The following is a 15,289-nucleotide window of genomic DNA, read 5'->3' as shown; positions in this document are numbered from 1 at the left end:
ATATTAGAACAGAAACGGTATGGATCATAAATATAATCAAATGACGACACTAGCTTGAGGTCCGTGACGTGGGAAGTGGTGAAGGAAGTAGTAAAGGAGAGCAGTCTGGAGTGTGGAAACTGTTTATGACGATTAGATTTAGGTATCTGCATTCCTAAAATTTTATAGGAAGGGAGGAAAACTGGTCCGCGACGTAGGAAGTGGTAAAGGAAGTAGTCAAGGCGAGCTGTCCAGAGTGTGGGGACTGTTTATAACGATTAGATAAAGGTAATATTAAAGGCATTCCTAAAATTCTATTGGAAGGGAGGAAAAGGGGTCCGCGACGTAGGAATTGGTGAAGGAAATAGTCAAGGCGAGCTGTAGGGAGTGTGGACTGTTTATGACGATTATATTAAGGTATCTGCAATCCTAAAATGCTATTAGAAGGAAGGAAACAGGTTCTCGACGTAGGAAGTGGTGAAGGAAGTAGTAAAGGCGAGCTGTTCGGGATATGGAATCTGTTTATGACCCTTAGATAAAGGTATTTGCAATCCTAAAATGCTATGGGAAGGGTGGAAAACAGGTCCGCGACGTAGGAAGTGATGAATGAAGTAGTCAAGGCGAGCTGTCCGGAGTGTGGAAACTGTTTATGACGATTAGATTAAGGTATCTACAAACTTAAAATGCTATGAGAAGGGAGAAAACAGGTCCGTGACGTAGAAAGTGGTGAAGGAAGTAGTAAAGGCGAGTTGTCTGGAGTGTTGGATCTGTTTATGATCAATAGCTTAAGGTATCTACAAACCTAAAATGCTATGGGAAGGGAGGAAAACAGGTCCGCGACGTATGAAGTGGTGAGGGAAGTAGTCAAGGCAAGCTGTCCGGAGTGTGGAAACTGTTTATGACGATTAGATAAAGGTAATATTAAAGGCATTCCTAAAATTCTATGGAAATGGAGGAAAAGGGGTCCGAGACGTAGGAATTGGTGAAGGAAGTAGTAAAGGCGAGCTGTTCGGGGTATGGAATCTGTTTATGACCATTAAGGTATTTGCAAACCTAAAATGCTGTAGGAAGGGAGGAAAAGGGGTCTGCGACGTAGGAAGTGGTGAAGGAAGTAGTCAAGGCAAGCTGTCCGGAGTGTGGAAACTGTTCATGACGATTGGATTAAGGTATCTACAAACCTAAAATGCTATGGGAAGGGAGGAAAACAGGTCCGTGACGAAGGAAGTGGTGAATGAAGTAGTAAAGGCGAGTTGTCTGGAGTGTTGGATCTGTTTATGACCAATAGATTAAGGTATCTACAAACCTAAAATGCTATGGGAAGGGAGGATAACAGGTCCGCGACGTATGAAGTGGCGGAGGAAGTAGTCAAGGCGAGCTGTCCGGAGAGTGTGGAAACTGTTTATGACGATTAGATAAAGGTATCTACAAACCTAAAATGTTATGGGAAGGGAGGTAAACAGGTCTGTGACGTAGAAAGTGACGAAGGAAGTAGTAAAGGCGAGTTTTTTGGAGTGTGGCAACTGTTTATGACGATTAGTTTAAGGTATCTGTAATCCTAAAATGTTATGGAAAGGGAGGGAAACGGGTCGTGACGTAGGAAGTGGTGAAGGAAGTAGTGAAGGAGAGTTGTCCGGAGTTTGGGAACTGTTTATGACGATTAGATTAAGGTATCTGCAATCCGAAAATGCTATGGAAAGGGAGGGAAACAGGTCCGTGACGTAGGAGGTGGTGAAGGAAGCAGTAAATGTGAGCTGTCCGGAGTGAGGGAACTGTTTATGCCGATTAGATTAAGGTATATGCAATCCTAAAATGCTATGGAAAGGGAGGGAATCAGGTCGGTGACGTAGGAAGTTGCGAAGGAAGTAGTAAAAGAAATGTTGTTCAGAGTGTGGGATATGTTTATAACCAATAGATTAAGGTATTTGCAATCCAATAATGCTAAGGGTAGGGAGGGAAACAGGTCCGAGACGTAGGAAGTGGTGAAGGAAGTAGTCAAGGCGAGCTTTTCGGAGTGTGGGAACTGTTTATGATGATTAGATTAAGGTATCTACAATCTTAAAATTCTATGGGAATAGAGAGAAACAGGCCCGCGACGTAAGAAGAGGTGAAGGAAGTAGTAAGGTGAGCAGTGTGGAGTGTGGGAACTGGGAACCCTTTGTAGCAGTTAGATTAACTTATCTGCAATGCTGAAATGCTATGAGAAGGGATGGAAGCATGCCCACGACATAGAAAATGGTGAAAGAAGTAGTAAAGGCTAGAGGTGTGAAGTGTGGGCAATGTTTGTGGCAATTATATTAACGTATCTAAAATACTAAAATGCTATGGAAAGTGATGAAAACAGGTCCACGATGTAGGAAGTAGTAAAGTATGAGCATAATGTGAGAACCGTCTGTGGCAGTTAGATTAATGTATCTTCAATCCTAAAATGCCAAGAGAAGAGAAGGAAACAGGCCCAACGACGTAGGAAGTGGTGAAGGAAGTTTTAAAGGCTGGCAGTGGAGAGTGGGGGAACCGTTTGGGCAGTTAGATAAATGTATCTAATACCATTATATAGTCAATATACCAATATATAGTCAATTCTAATACTTAAATGTACGAGAAGGGAAGGAAACAGGTCTATGGCGTAGGAAATGGTGAAGGAAGTAGTAAGGCTTGCAGTGCAAAGTGTGGGAACTGCCTTTGGCAATTACATTAATGTATCTGCAATCCTAAAATGCTATGGGAAGAGAGGGAAACAGGTCCACGACGTAGGGGGTGATGAAGGAAGTAGTAAAGGTGAGCAGTGTTGCGTGTGGGAATGGATTAATGTATCTGCAATGCTAAAATGCTATGGGAAGAGACTGTAGACTGTAGGTTAAAATGATTACAAAGCACAAATTGATACATATTTCGATACATGCAATCGTTTACAATAGAAATTCACAACTGAGTTGTCAACAACTGATTTTTACTCCATAGAGGCTAAAAACGATCTTTACTCCCTAAAGAGTAAAAATGCTACTTTAGACCCGCAACGCATGCATTAAAAACAACTGTTTTTACTGCAGTATGACAAAAACAATATAGTATGAACCCCTGATGACTCCGCTCAATTTTGTGGATGCCTCTGCAAACGCCACCTAGTAATGTAAACATATCAGTGACAGCTAGAAGTGAGAACTACTCCAAACAGCTGATCGTTATTTCATAAAATGTAATAGTAAACATTGGGAGAAAATTTAACAAAAATCGAAAAATAGTTATTTGTGTAACTAGTGGTGAAAGTGGCACTTTGCTGCACACGAGAGCAATGTTTACGCACGAGCCGCAGGCGAGTGTGGAATGATCTCGAGTGCAGCAAAGGCCTTTTTCACTCGTGTTACACATTATATTTTTCCTACAGTCACTATAAAGCATATAAATAATTAGTCTTTCAAACACTATGCAACACGTTTTTAGGTTCAGCTGGCAACACAAATGGTGCCCTAGAGAAAGTAGTACCCGCGGTCCATATCACTCCGCTATTTTTCCTCGGCAAGAAATGTGCTCCGCGTTTTGAGAATATAGTTCCGTATGTTTTTGTAATTTGAAGTGGTTACCGCGCCTAAAAAAAATGCTCAAAAGGTATTTTCTTGTTTTTTAAGATCGTAGGAAGGTTTTAAAAACGTTTAAAAGAAGTCCAGAAAGTTCAGAAATACCGAAACTATAAACACGAAATGACAGGTTAAATCGTAGTTATAATAGTCAATCAGCTGCTCATAGTATAATTATCTTTAAGTGTTGCCAACCTATTTCCAAGCGTACACGGATTACGTGCATAATGGAACCACGCTGTTTTGTGTTGTTTCGTTGGAATCCTGATGTGCGGCAAAGTATAAACCGTACGGCAAAGTATAAACCGTACGGCAAAGTATAAATATGCAGCAATTAGCAGCTTTCTGTACTATAAACAGTACAAGGAAGCCAACTTTGTCGGGTGACTGTAGGAAAAATTGGTTTTTTGATGGTTCGTTATTTTGTTTTCAAAGAAGCGAGGCCATTTTAATATAGCCAAAGACACTTTCACCAATCCAGTAAATACAGAAAAATGATTAGAACCTTGGCATAATCGGACCATGGGAACAGGGGTTTATGGGGGGTTTTATGGGGTGAAAATGGGTTTTCCCATTTTTGACCCTAAAAACAAAACAATTTGCAATTTCTTTCTAAACCGTTTTAAAAATAATTTAGTATATTGAAGCGCTGTTGTATTGTATGCCTAACTGTCACGGAGAAAATTCAAAAATAGTGTAATTTAAAATTCCCATGTTATTCTTATGGAGAAAATGAAAATTGTTGTACTTAACTTGTTTATGGATATATGAAAGACGGCATTTCAAAATGGCAAACCATCAATTGTGGTGTACCCCAAGGATCAATTTTAGGTCCCTTGTTATTTTTAATATTCATTAACGATGTACCTAACAATGTATCATCAAACCTAATATTATATGCTGATGACACTACAGCCATAGTAAAAGCAAAAGATGTACATACTCTTAGATTAGAACTTGATCAATCAATTGTAGACTTAACTAACTGGTTTGCGGCAAATGGTTTAAAACTTAATAATGCTAAAACACATATTATGCAATTCCAAACACTACAAAATAAGCAAAACATAATTTTTGAATTACCGTACAAAAATGATATTTTAGCTTTTGTTGAACAAACTAAATTTTTAGGCATAAATATTGATAAAAATTTGACATGGAAACTTCACATTGAAATACTAGCTAAAAGATTACATACAGCTTGTTTCCAGATGTATGTTTTAAGAAACATAATTGATTCTAAAACAAAGCTGATAGTTTATTATGCGATATTTTTTTCCATTATGCAATATGGTATTGAGTTATGGGGCTCAACATCATATGCCTCAACAATTTTTAAGGTACAAAAGAAGTTTTTAAGAATCTTATCATTTACACACAAAAAAAGTCATGTAAACCGCTTTTTGAAACATATGGAATTTTAACAATGCCTTCACTTTACATTTATAAAATTCTGGTATACTTTAAGAGTAATCCACAATTATTTATAAAAAATCAATTTATTCATCACTACCCAACACGTTCAAAAAATAATTTGCAGTATCCAAGACATCGGCTATGTGTTTACGAAAGATCACCGTACTATATGAGTCTGAGGCTTTACAACGGTTTACCTGCTCATTTTAAAAACATCAATAGTATTATAAAGTTTAAGAAAGAATTCAAATTATTCCTTATAAAAAAGAAATACTATACAATAGAAGAATATTTAAATGATTGTTTTTTAAAAAGTGACTAATTAATTTTAATTTTAATTCTTAGATTTAGTTTTTCATTTTTGTTAGCTAAGAAATGACAATGTCATCTGTTTCACCAGCTTTGCTGGAAATGTGAAATGTTTTATGACAATAAAGTGATATTATTATTATTATTATTATATATTGATAACATTATGCAAATTTATTTATTTCATCCTATACTGACGTATGGTCAAAAAACACTTTTTACCTTCCCCGTAGCAGCAAACCTAAGCACTCGTTAAATCTAATGTTATTTAAATAGGGAATAAATAACCTATGTCTTATTTATGGAAATATAATCAGACAAGTTGAAATTTGCTTAGTCTGCAGGTTTGCTACGGCGGTGGTATTATTTATATAGAAGATAACCCTATTACTACAATAGTTTTATAATTATTTATTTTACAGAATGATTGGTTTTATCAGTGTGACACACTTTTTTTTTTGTAAATACAAAGTAAATGAAGTGTGATGATGCATATATTTATAAGAGGTTCCAAGTCTAAAAATTAGCTACCCAAAGAATTAGGTATTTTAAGTTTTTTGAAAATAACCATGTTTTTAAACTTATAATACAGCAATTTCTCAATTACCTGTAAATGGATTTAAGTAGATAATGTCATTCGTGTAAATTTTGAATAAGAATAATAGAAAATGACAGAGGTTCAGTAGTAAAAACTCCATTGTAAATAGATTCAAAGATAAAAATTAAGATGTTTGATAAAAAAAGTATTGGTCTATTGCATTTTTCTACACCCTGTATACAAGAAGGGTGCCGAATATGAAAAACTGCGCCATTTTATAAGCTTTCCAACCATATGCTTGAATTTATATTTATATATTTGATTTACCTAATGTTACGTGTGCTTTTTGAAAAGTTTAGTGTTCAGGTATTTTAAGTCAAATCAATTGGTCAATATGTTTTTTATGGTAGAAAAGTCAAAATGGGAAAATTTGTTTTAAGAATGCCAAAGATTTAAGAATATAAATAATGGATTGAAAAGTAAGAATTGTTGAATAATTGGAAAAAGTATAGGCACACATCTGCATGACTGATAAAAACAGATTTTTAAAATAGTGTAATTTAAAATTAAAATAGCTATTACTTCTATATATGAGGAAAAGATTGTGGTATGTTAGTATTGTTCACTTTGTACCTGTAACTCAACTTACACAATAATTTGAGAGCCACTCAATGATAAAGAGACATGATTCACCATGTTAACAGGCAAAAATGTCTGTTGACACATGGGATTCTGCTTAAATTGACTAAGCAGTTCATGAATAGAGGTACCATTCAAATTCAAAAACTTAACTTTTAACCATAAAGAAACAAAAGTGTTGCTAACAAAGTTATCAAGCTTTGAACTTATTCAAACAAAGTTGTATGGTGCATACACTTGGTGTGTATTATTTGTTTTCTCTTACAATATGTAAACATATTTCAACGAACTTTCTGGTTTCTCACTCATGACCCATATTTCAAAGTTTTATGATTAAAATTTGCTTATATAGTGACTCATAGAAAAATAATTTGATAAACTATAATGTCTAAATTTGAAAAAAATATAGTCTAACTATGCATTTATATACCGTAATGTAAAAATACTCTGTCTGTTTCCGCAATAAAATTACCGTACTAATACAATAAGTAAAATTATTTTCAAACTATCGTAAAAATTAATTGTTGTTCAACAATATTTGACACTTGCTGTAAAAAAACACTAGCGAATTTGCGGGCAAAATTTAATTAGTAGTTAAAAATCATTCAATTCCAATTGAATTGGGAAATCAACTTTGAATTGAAATAGAATTTGCGAATTGTGATATTGACACATTCCATTGTTAAAAGTAGTTCCTTTATCTAAAGCTTACGAATTTTTCGAGGAGCTATAAAACCACTTAGAGGGAATCAGTTTGTTTTTGAATAACTATATAATTGTTTTTAAGTTGACTTGCACCGTATAACAAGCTATAAGAGCACTGAACCAAGTAATATTGCGTAGGGATATCAGCGTTGACATCAAATTGTGCAAGGCTACACAGTACACAGACAGAACGAGTTTACCTCGACAGCAGCGCCCCCTTCGTTCGGTCCTTTCAGATTTGAACCTAGCATGGTGGTAGTCTGCTCTATTACAGTGTCTTAAATAGTGGTCAATTTCCTTGGAATTGTCGATTTTTCTCTCTGAAAGTGGCTAAATACCCTCCACCATTCCGCAATTAATTAAAAGCCAGCCGAAAGGGTGGCTTTCGTCCAGTAAGGTAAGCGACATTTTCCTACTTTGTTGAGCTAGGTATAACCATAACCTTATCGGTCGGTGGTGATGTTGCAGATAAAATTACTATCAGCTCTTATCTCCCATAAGGGTCGACACTTTACCTTATTTTAAATAGTTATTCGTTATTTCATAATTTACATTTGATATCTTTCATTGATGATAGTTAATCCTATTAGTTTAGGCTCCTAAATTATGTTTTATTTCCCAGTTGAACCGTAATGATGATGGTGACTAAGTTAATGATATCACCCACCAGCTTTTAGACCTAAAATGTGTCAACTACTTAATACTAGGCCTACTTGTTGGTTAAATACTCCAATTTATTTGAAGAATATCTTATTGCGTTTGACACATGTTTGTGATGAACTTTGCCAAAGCCTTATACAAATTAATTATAACTTATTTATCCCCACCTAAGTTGAGGCTAGTTGGCTAGTTTACTATAAAAGGATTGGCCTAGGTCCCTATCCCGTTTGCTGTTAACATTTTTATATTTACACCCTGCAATCATAAGTTATGTACATCAAACAAATCTGACTTATGACCTTTAAGTTAAGTTATGCCTTATACACTTTTGTATGAGTTTAAAAGACAAGACCTAAAAAGGCTAAAGAGCTTAGCTATCCTAAGTTAACTTACCACTGATTACAAGTAACCTAGCCAACCATAAGTTAGCATATAGAGATTTAATACTTGAACTTTGCATTCATTTTTATTAAATCCAAAACATCCATTTGTTACTTAGACTGGGTCTGTTTTAAAATTTAATCTTGTTAACTTGTACTTGTGCGAGCATTTCCCAACATGTTGGAAAGTAACTCGAACGGCAAAATGTCATTCGTGCTCGCATTCCACTACTAAGTTAGCATGCGAGTAAATTTGTGGTTGACACTTGTTCGAGCACGAACGCGAGCAGAACTGGAATGCGAGCTTGAATTAATGTAAACGCACCTTTAAGTTAGGCAGTGTTTCCATATGGAAGATTTTTATCCTGAAAAACAGGGGTTAGACCAGGATCAAAACGGGATGAAACAAAATTGTAGGTTCTGATGCCCAATCTTCTGATACCCTCCCCTCCCTGTAGCAGAAAACCTAGGTACTTGTTAAACCTAATGTTATTGAACTAAATTTAATTGAAAATCAAATCAGGCAATTGGAAATTGGAAAAAGGTTTGCTGTGGCGGTGGTATTAATACCTTTCATTGAAATGGTGACCATACGAAAGTAGGTATTTTTTGAGCTAAGTATGAATGGAGATGAGTGTAGGATGAGTGGCCCGATCTTGTAGTCTTGTTAGTACCTAAGGCCGATATATTCCTTAGAAACAGCTGTTAATTAATAGCCATACAGCTAACGGCAATGTGTAGCCTATAGCCTACTGAGTTAAGTGCACTTTAGCAGATATGGATATAGGCAGAATCGCAGCACAGTTACGTCATCTTTTTTCCATCGTCCTCTGGTATATCTGAGCATTTTGAGTCTCTATATTGTACAAAAAGTTAATATAAGCGAATATGAGGTACACCATGTTGTTCTCAACAATGTGACGATGTGTGAGACATGTATGGGGAATGTTTTCTCATTTGCAAAACGTTTCTTCCGATACCACTGATTGTGTGCATTCATTTGTAGGCTAGAAAGTGAGGCCTACATGACGTAAATATAAAAAATAGATGCCTTTGCGTGAATTTTTCATTTTATAGTTTTTTTACTTCCTGAATCCAAATACAGTAGACTCCCTCTTATCCGGACTCCTCGGGACCGTGGCCAGTCCTGATAACGGGTTTTCCGGTTAAACCAATGTTCCCAAAAACTTGTTTAAACAGAACGTTTAAATGCATAATGTATACAGTTTATTTGACTTAAATTTAGGAAAGCATTGTATACACGTGATTGCTGGTCTCAAATCTTTCCCACGACAACAGTCGTTTCAGTACCGCCCACTTCCTGCCAATCTGGTCCGGTTAAATCGATGTGCTGGTAAAAATTGTCCGATTAAAGAGATGTAATTTCTGCCGAGTGTAGTCCGGTTAAACCGATGTCCGGTTAAAAGGTGTCCGGATTAGAGGGAGTCTACTGTATACCATAATTTTTAACGCAAATTTAAATATTAGTAGGTGATATCACTGTTCAAATATACATTTTTCGGAGGTCTGTCATCGACAGTAGGCCTAACGTCACTTTACTTAACTGTACTGAGGTGAAGGCAGTAAAATATGAGATGAAGATTAATACCCCTGCCACAGCAAACCTGCATACTTATCAAATTTCTATTTGCCTGATTGGATTTACACTAAAATGTCTCCTTAAAAATATCACATCTATTCCCTATTTAAATAACATTAGTTTAACGAGTACTTGCAACAACAGGGAGGGTAAAAAGGTGTTTTTTTGTAAAATGTTAATAGTTTAGTATGAAATAAATGTATTTTCCAAATTTGATCAAAATATGTTCATAAACAAGCAACCTACAACAGTTTGCATATTCTCCATAAGAATAACATGGGAATTTTAAATTTACAGTTCTTTGGAATTTTCTCCGTTAACCATTAGGCGCATAATAACGCTTCATTCTACTAAATTATTTGTTTTTTTTTAAGCTCTCTACAAAATGGTTTGGAAAGAAAATCCTAAATTTTAAGTTTTTAGGTTTTTTTTTAAAACCCCCCTTAAACCCCTGTTCCCATAGTCCGATCATGCTGGTTCGCGAACTCGTTTGAATAAACGTAGGTTTACACGTTTGTACCAAATTTCATCAAAATCGGATGATTTTTTTTTAGTTATCGCGCTAACGGACACATATATAAATATATATGGTGTTTTTGGCCTTTAGGGACCTCAAAACGAAAAAGTAAATCGGTCCCGGGTCCAGGTCTTACCATGAGTATTACGGTAATAGCTTATTCCCTATATGGGAAATTCGCTAAAAATATGTTTGATAAAAAATAGAAAATTATCGTTGATTTTCAAAACACCACTAAGTGATTCTTTAGTTAATAATGTTTCCAGGTACAGAATTTTGGATGGGGATATATGTAATGGGAGACTATTTGAACTTAGTCCTTATTTAGGCATGTGAGGGTGGTAGCCTAGATTGTTCTTTCCGAATTCAGGGCTGTATTAAGTGTTGTTGGATTAGAAAGGTTAAGTTTAAGTTAGCTTATAACTTGTAATGAACCGAGTTTTTAGTTTATATCTCCATACGGTACTGTTTTTGTACAGTTAAAACACTAAAAAATACTATTTTAAAAATTGAAAAGTGGTTAATACTACTCATGTAAAGTGTAATGTGTTACTGTATAACAGATAAACATAATTTGGTTCCAAGTTCAGGACGTGGACTTCATGTGATAACATTGCCTTTTATCTCATTCTTCGTGCGTCATAAAATCACACTGTGAGAAGCTGACTCATTCAGTAATCCGCTCCTTAACTTTGCTCCAAATAACGTTTTGTGTGATTTTAAAAACTTAGAATTGAGTTTTGTTTAAAAAACTTAAATCCTTTAATTATGTATTATTAGCCTAATATAAGAGCTTCTAGATCAACAATCTTTACATTTCTATTAGGGAAGTTTAAGTGATACTTGTACAAATGTGGATAAATTACCCATATTTCAGCCTGTACCCCATTACTGAAACCCCAGATTTTATCTTTTCAGTAGGCTATGTCGTTCATTAAGGCAAGTTGTAGATGTTGTGACTTGTAAGGCCTACCGTAAATGTTTTATAGGCCTACAGTGTAAAATCAGCCAAGTAAAAAAGTGTAAAGCAGTATAGTGTCTCGGCCTATTAGTTTTCCTCAGATGCCAGAAGGCGGAAGTTGAAGTAGAGAATGATACACTATCCAGCTGACCCGATAATGCGGCTTTGATTCTGAGCTCTAGATTATGAAACAGTTGGGTTACCTATTTTTCTGGTCAGTATGACTGAGGCCAACTTGGATTTAATCCTCTGTTTGCAAGCTGGACTGTTAAAGTTTCACAGTTTTTCACTGCATAAAATGTTATTCTTACCGATGCTAACTTAAGTTTTATAATAAATATTTCCAGAGTGCCATGGCGGTTAACACGAATAAGTTAGATTCCAAAGTGCAGGAATAAAATTGGTCTTCTAGAACAGTTAATCAGTCACTGAGAGTCAGAACCTAAACTGTTCTGTCCACTTGTAAACAATTTACACTAATTGAAGCCAATGTAGGGCATATATTCACTGGGTTTTCAGATTTACAATCACATGCCAGTGTGTTGAATAGCTGTAGTAGAATGTCCAAGTAGATTCGTCAACATTTTGTGTGCTCAAGATTTTTCTTGTATCAGCTTACCAGGGATAGTGCAAGGTTTAAAATGCCAAATTTGCCCTTCCAGTTTTTCCCCTGACACAACTCCAAAGCATCTATTTAGGCCTAATTACTGAATGACTATTGAATATTTTTATAATTAATTGAAAACTTTAACTAGCCTATAAAAAAAATGGATGAAAATCATTTAAAGTTTATTTCTTATCCTTTTCCGTCTAAACATATTCAACTTAAGCATGTGCCTTGTTTGCATTTTTCATGATTATAAAATTATTTCATAAATCATTTTTTTTATGAATTGCTTGAATTTCCTACAGCTTAGAATGTTCGTTTGCGGTCCTGGAGGAATTTTAGGAACAGGGTATAGATAGGTACTTACAAATCTGTAACATAAGCAAATGAGTGAATCGTGTTGTTAAAGTAACGTTTAGAAGCCTTTAAGGTGTTTGCACGTAAACTGCTTCTATCTTCAGAAAGATTTAGCTAGTCACGTGATCTGGCGTAGTAGGGCCTTGTTTAATCTTGTTATTTCCAGTTCCAATATTGTAGGTTGTTGATCGCAAACACTGACAGCTTTTGTGTTGTTCCACTTTTATAGTTTGAGAAAAGCAAAATTTTGTACTCATGCAAATAAAAAAAAAATCAAATTTAGAATTGAATTAAAATTTATATAGGTAGTAAAATTTATCATTTTTTAAAATTTAAATTCCAGTTATTTTATATTCATACCAGCCAAATTTCTGTAACCAAATTTCAACTTGTGTAGAAATATAAAGTTATTTTCTGTTTAGGCCTACATTTATATCTCTTGTTCAACTGTCTGTTCTTTGTTTTTTGGTGCTGTTGAGTTTAGGTTATTTGAGAAGTTTTTGCGGACATTTACCATCTCTTAGTAGCAAAAAGGTTTTTACGTTTTTCGGATCTGGAATCTAATCTCGTCATCACATGAAAAAGTTGTTAAAAACTATACATGATTAGTAGTTACATAACCCAGATATTCTCGCTTTAGCCGATTTAGTGTTTGGTATTAATATTTTCATGTTTTACTTACTTTTCTGAGTACGAAATAAAGTTCCAGATCCCAAAACGCTGTGAAAACTTTTTGTTATTAATTGTTGTGGAAAATTACCACAATAGTTTCTTATATAACAGTTATTGTCTACCTATTTGTTTAATATACCTACTATACCATTTATTTAGTTGGTAAAATTCTGTAAAATCCATAAAATTTTCCTTAGTGCAAATTTACCTAAGTAGATACAATTCAACAATGCTTGAAATTAACAAAAAAAATTCTGCCTATTTATCGTAACTTTTTTTATAAACGCAGTTTAAATATTAAAATTGTTAAATGCGCATTAGATTGTGAAAGTAAACATGTGGGGTGAAGTGATAAGATTTGTTGAATGTTCTCATCTCCAATGGACCCAAGTTCATCTTACGATCCCACACTCTTGGAGTGTTTGTTGATTGGTCCATCCATTGACAATGATTGAAGGTCGATGCCTCGTGAGTCACGTCGCCCCTCGCCTTTACTTGTCTCCAATCATCTTATTTTGGCAAACAACAACAACAACAAACTGGCCTTCCTTGCAATGTTTGTCAGATTAACAGTTTTTACAAGGCAAAGAGATCAGATGTTTCTGTTTTCCTCAAGCAACCTCATATTGAATTCAGATTGTTTTGGCTTTTGAATAAAAAATATGGTTGTTAATTGTTTCCCCCACTTGCTCTTTGTAGCAAAAATGTTCTTATGTTTCCCCTTGAATTGTTTGTATTGACTTGAATCGCATAATGTTTTTTGCGTTTTCACTGACCTACAAGATTCTAAAGTCTGTAGGGGGTTTGATTAGTTTTTAAAATAAAAAACAGATTATTCAAACATATCTTTAAAGACAATTAAAAGTCAAAACAGAAAATTAAATCTAAATAACTATGTAACTTTTTAAAAGTAAATAGTTTTAAATGTACTATTCTTTGAATACTGTTGTCTGTAAAAACATATCATGTCTTTTGTATGAAAATGTAAAGTAATTTGTATTATAGAAAATTGAACTTTACCTCTTTTCTGTTCTTTTTCGATCATTAATGGAATGTTCTTAAACAAAAGAATTGAAGAAATAATGAAAATCAATATTCTATCGGTTAATAGAAGCGTGTTTTAACTTCACAGATCAAAGGTACATTGTTGGTTGTATTCATCTCAGGTGTTTTACACCAACTACTAAATTACTCTTATTACTTCGTAGTCATGCAGCATTTATGTGTGTACCAAAGCCTTTTAGGCTACCATTGCCACGCAAAACTGCATATTCTTTAAAAAAATCCTTGTGAAGTACATACAATTAAAAGTTGACAATAGTAAATGTTTAATTTTCATTTTGCTGTGGAGGTTTAAATGTGAGAAGATATTGATAGTTGTGAGCCGACCTTGTAGCAAGTGTCGGCCGCTCAGCGTTTTTTCATTATTCACCATCTTTTGATAGCCGTCTTTGTCATGTTATCTATTTTTGGTTGGATCGATAATCTGCTTTGTTCACTCACCAATGTTAGTTTCTTTGATCATTGAATCAAACTCTATATTCACAATTATATAGATAAATTATTTAAATTGTTGAAAACTAAAATAATAAATGTGCCAATTGGAGTGAGGTCCTATGTGGGTTCTTATACTGTAGTAACTAAATTCAAATGAGAAAGTGAAAATAATTAGGTAGGTTTAATCTTTAGGTTGAAAATACATTGTTTGAAATTGATTTAGGCTAATAAAAAAATTGTCAGTACTATTTTACCATAAGCAGTAGCCTACTTGAAAATCTACTTATTTTGAAATAGATATTAGCGGCAGAAAAATCATCCCTTTGACAACAAATTGCAATTTGACAAACTCATAAAAATAAAAATAAAAATCGTAGTGAAGCGTTGTTGGTAGGCCTATCATAGCACTGGGGATTTCATAATAATCTATTTAACTTGTTAATTGGAAATTTGATTTAGGCTATGTAAACCAATGTTCGTAAAAAATTCAGATACAGAACTTATTTATTTGACATGAAGTTTCAGAAAAAAATTGCCTTTTAGATTTCACGCATAGTGCAGTCAAGTCATACAGCATTAAAGTGCATATATTTTGATATTTTGCAAAATGTTGGTCAGTAAAAAATTAACATTATTTTTGCAATAATATTAGATCTACTGCATGAAAGGCTATGTGTCATATCACAGCAGGGACTTTAAAACTTCATAACTAGATAGATAAGGAAATCTGAATACAAATTCAAATGTTTTTACATCCAACTAGAAATCAGTAATTATAGATAACCTAGTTTTCAATTAATGCAATCATTGAGTTGTTTGTGTCAAGGAAAGAATTTCTAGGTTTATAAGTTAGAGAAAATAAATATCTGGAACAATGCAT

The 15,289-nt window shown here is 34.3% G+C and overlaps 1 protein-coding gene across 1 annotated transcript in view; it reads left to right on the top strand.

Annotated features, from left to right (window-relative positions):
* The first annotated feature begins 7,360 nt into the window (after positions 1–7,360).
* Positions 7,361–15,289, top strand: part of LOC129005402 (ornithine decarboxylase-like) — a 33,572-nt gene continuing 25,643 nt past the window's right edge. Inside the window, exon 1 of the mRNA XM_054434280.1 lies at positions 7,361–7,555. The gene's annotated coding sequence lies outside the window, so the exon portion shown is untranslated. The remainder of the gene's footprint in view (positions 7,556–15,289) is intronic.

This window comes from Macrosteles quadrilineatus, unplaced genomic scaffold (assembly GCF_028750875.1).
Source record: "Macrosteles quadrilineatus isolate MER2022 unplaced genomic scaffold, UCM_ALF_1.0 Scaffold_21__1_contigs__length_2333173, whole genome shotgun sequence".
NCBI classification, from domain to species: Eukaryota; Metazoa; Arthropoda; class Insecta; order Hemiptera; family Cicadellidae; genus Macrosteles; species Macrosteles quadrilineatus.
The sequence above is the reverse complement of the archived record's forward strand: the minus strand, read 5'-3'. Positions and strand labels throughout refer to the sequence as shown.